We start from the raw sequence: 3,865 nt of genomic DNA, 5'->3' as shown, positions 1-3,865 counted from the left end.
ACTCAGGTCAACAGTTTCTGACATTGCCAGTGAAGTGGAAGACCCAATACTATTATGGACTACTGAACTCTTTTGGATTATTTTGCTGAGTTAACACACCTATAATATTCAAATAATGGAACTTAACAAAAAAAGGTTATACACATGAATGTCCATTTTTTATCCGTGTATTCAAGGTAGTCAGGATAGATATATAGTTCCATTCTCTTAATGAATAAATTGACTTGTTCTAATGGTGTTTGCAGAATGGATATCATGTCTTCATCTTGTACAGCAATTAAGCACTGGGAGGAATGTATGCAATGTGTTAGTTATTGAAGCTGTCCTACCAATTTGATTTGAAACTGTCTCGTTGCTATTTGTTTATCAATAAAATTATGGGAAAAAAGAAGTAAAGCCATGGTGTTATGTTGAGCTTAGGGGACTCAGGTCATCAATTTCTGACATTGCCAGTCAAGTGGAAGACCCAGTGCTATTAATGGATATTGGACTTTTAGAGTATTTTGCTGAGTTTACACACCTATAATATTCAAATAACAGAACTCTACAAAAAAAGTGGGGATACAGATGAATATCCATTTTGTATCTGTGTATTCAAAGTGAATAGGATAGATATATGGTTACATTCTCTTAATGAATAGAGGGATTTGTTCTAATGGTGTTTGCAGAATGGATATCATGTCTGCATCTTGTACAGCAATTAACCACTAAGAAGAATGTATGCAATGTGTTAATTGTTGAAACTGTCCTACCAATTTGTTCTGAAACTGTGCCATTGCTATTTGTTTCTCAATAAAATTATGGAAAAATGAAGAAAGCTGTCTCATCGCAAGTTTAGTGTTATTTGAATCCATGAAAAATATTTACATAGACTTCTGGATGTAACAATTTATTTAAAGAAAGTCAAAGATTGACTGTAATGGAAATCTGCCATGTGATGTCTTTCTACATCCTACTGAAGTTTATGCACAGGCCTATCCGTGAGCCCACACAAGGCATGAATCCTCCTATTTAGCGTTCACAGTCAATCTGACTGCCCTCTCAACATTTTCATTTTCTTATTACTAGCTGGTTAGTCCCTTCTACATTCACAGTATGGTTAAGTAGAAGCAGTGGTAAAATACAGGAAACAATTAATGAACAGCTTGGCTAATCACTGGGAAGCCATAAAAACCCTCTACTTCCTCTCCTGTCCCTGTTCTCTTCCCCTACATCCATTCCTAAATTGCATCAATTCTACAACCCTGAACTTTCCTTGCTTTGGTAGGTACTGAGAACACAAATATGGAAAAAACACTTCCCTTAGCCCGAAATGTTCCAGTGAAGAGAGCTGGGCAAAAGACAAGTCATTGACAAATGGTACTTTTCCATAGACAGCACAACTCTGAGCGCTACATCATAGATATTTAAACCTACAGAAAATTAAGCAGGAAATTGACTTGAGATGCACTTTCTTTAGTTGGCATGGGAAGAAAATTCTTTGGTTGAAGTGATTAAAGAAACAGATTTGAGAGAGCAGGAACTTGACAAAGAGAGACTAGAAAGCAAATGCAAAAATACAAGCTAGAGATGACAAAGTTCTTTCACAATGCAGAATTTCAGGAAGTGGAGATGAGAGCCCATGCACAGATGTGAGTAGGTTCAGCAGGGACTAGTAGCTGACTGTAATGGAGGAGATGAGAGAGAACAGTGATAGAGAATGGTGCAAGAAGTTCCCAGCTTGGGAGGACCTAAAATTCTTACAAGTCATAAAGGACTCTGCAATTTAGTGACTTGTTTGCCTATTTATTACCTTTTCAAGAAAAAAAACCTAACATTTACTTGACAGAGTTTAACAGTAATTGGTATGACATTAGAAGCAGTCACTTTTAGAAGACCCGAATAACCGGGATTCCAAGCATGGCCCTAGTACTACACATTGTTATCTTCAGTGCAGTTGCCTAGCTCACAGATATCAGCATATATAGATAGGGTGAGAATCCTACCAATTAAGTACTAGTTTCAAAAACCTGATGGAGATTCTCAGGATCATTGCCTTAGTTGTTTGCCTATATAACTATGTATCTTTATACTACTGTATATTTTAAATACCATACTGAAAAAAAAATTAAAACTCTTACTCCAACTTTATCCCCTCTTAATGGAGTCATGTCCATATATTTAAAATCTTCTAACACATATCAGTATTTTCTCCTAATCCATGTCTCACCAGAGCACCTAGTCCCTTATTATCTTTCTTTTATAGAGTCCTATAATAACGTATTTATAATTATTCAATTCCTTCACTCTTTTTTAGATTGATCAGATAGATCCAACCAGAGATAATGGGGAAATGTTTAAATTTCAAAAAACAAAATAAAACTCTTCACAGCTTACTCAGTGAGTGGATTGAACAATAAAAAGGCATTCATCTCTATTTGACATGAAGGGGTGTATTAAGCGAGTTTCCACTTTCTTCCACACCATGCCTTTTAATTCTCTATTATATGTATTCCTACAGTTTCCCTGTGGGTCAAAAATAGTTCTATTCACTGGATGACTAACATGCACCTATCCATCGTTTCTAGCACAGTGACCTGAGTGTAGCTTTCTGTTACTGCTTTCAGGTAGATGCAAGGAAAATTACTTTGAGATGGAAACATTCCTTTGCATTACACTTCAAGTCTTCAGGCAAAGAGAAGTGTTCATGAGTTCACTCCATGCTAGCTGAATAAGCAGACCAGTGTTCACAAAAAGAGAGATGACAGCCATATCTCTCCATTGGAGGATCTGAGGGGACCCTTCTCCCAGGAATCCACAGAAGAGAAGAGGCAATGCACACAGACCTTGGGTCCCTTTGCCCATCCTTCACTCTCAGAGATTGCAGAGTGACAAGAATTTGCAGTGTCAGGAGCTACTTGGCCTGAATATGCTGAGCGAAAAGGCCATTGGCGGATTCCTCCCTTCTTTGGGGCAGAGATAAGCCAAGAAACAAATCTTTCTCTTCCCTTCCTTTTCCAAGGTCATTAATTACCCAAGTAAACTCTAGATGTGTTCAGTTTGACTCTAGAAAAGGAAATCCTTCTTTCTCCAGAAAACTTTCATCAAGCTTCTTCCTGATGCCTCATCCTCTCATATACCCATTAGATTTATTGTGAACTTTATTTTATCGCAAGCTCCATTTTGCTTTATTACTTTATTGCCATTTTTAAGGTAAATGCAATTTATTACAATTAGAAAACAGAGACATTGAAGTAGTAAAATAATCTTAGAAGTGCATATAAAATACAAAGATTCTCCTTTTATAATTCAAGGTTAAAAAATAAAATGAAAACTAGTGTGTGTGCTATGAAGACAGCTAAAGTTAAAATAATGTTGGGGGAGGGGTTAAGTACATAAAAAAAAGCAAGTTCATAGTGAAACTTAGTCACAGCAGTAGTTGTCCTTGGGGAGAGACAAGTGGACTTGGTCATGTTTTTTCCCCTTCCTTTTGCTTCTCCTTTTTCCATTTTTGTCTTTAATGAGCATGTGTTGCAAAGTATCTACCTCCCACTTGCTTACTAAGTAATGACACTCTTGTGCTCTTTTGATTCTCATGCAGTTTTTTGCAATCAGCCTTAGATTTCTCTAAAGCTTATTTCTCACTGTTTCTTGGTTAACACAAGAAGCCTGTGATTTGGATAAGGGTCCAGCTCTGTACTTAGGAATGAGGATGCGTGAGAGATGAGTAACACAGGGACAAGGATGAGAGCAGTGATTCACACATGCACCTAGATAACATCGCTTGCTCTGCTCCATATTTTAGCCACTATGAACATTATCTTGAGGGGGTAGCACTGCTGATGTCAATCCAATGCATTCCAAGCCCTCAGAAACAGCTGAGTTA

Source organism: Octodon degus, unplaced genomic scaffold, assembly GCF_000260255.1.
Source record: "Octodon degus isolate 3935 unplaced genomic scaffold, OctDeg1.0 scaffold00134, whole genome shotgun sequence".
Classification (NCBI taxonomy): Eukaryota; Metazoa; Chordata; class Mammalia; order Rodentia; family Octodontidae; genus Octodon; species Octodon degus.
Note: the sequence above shows the minus strand (reverse complement) of the source record.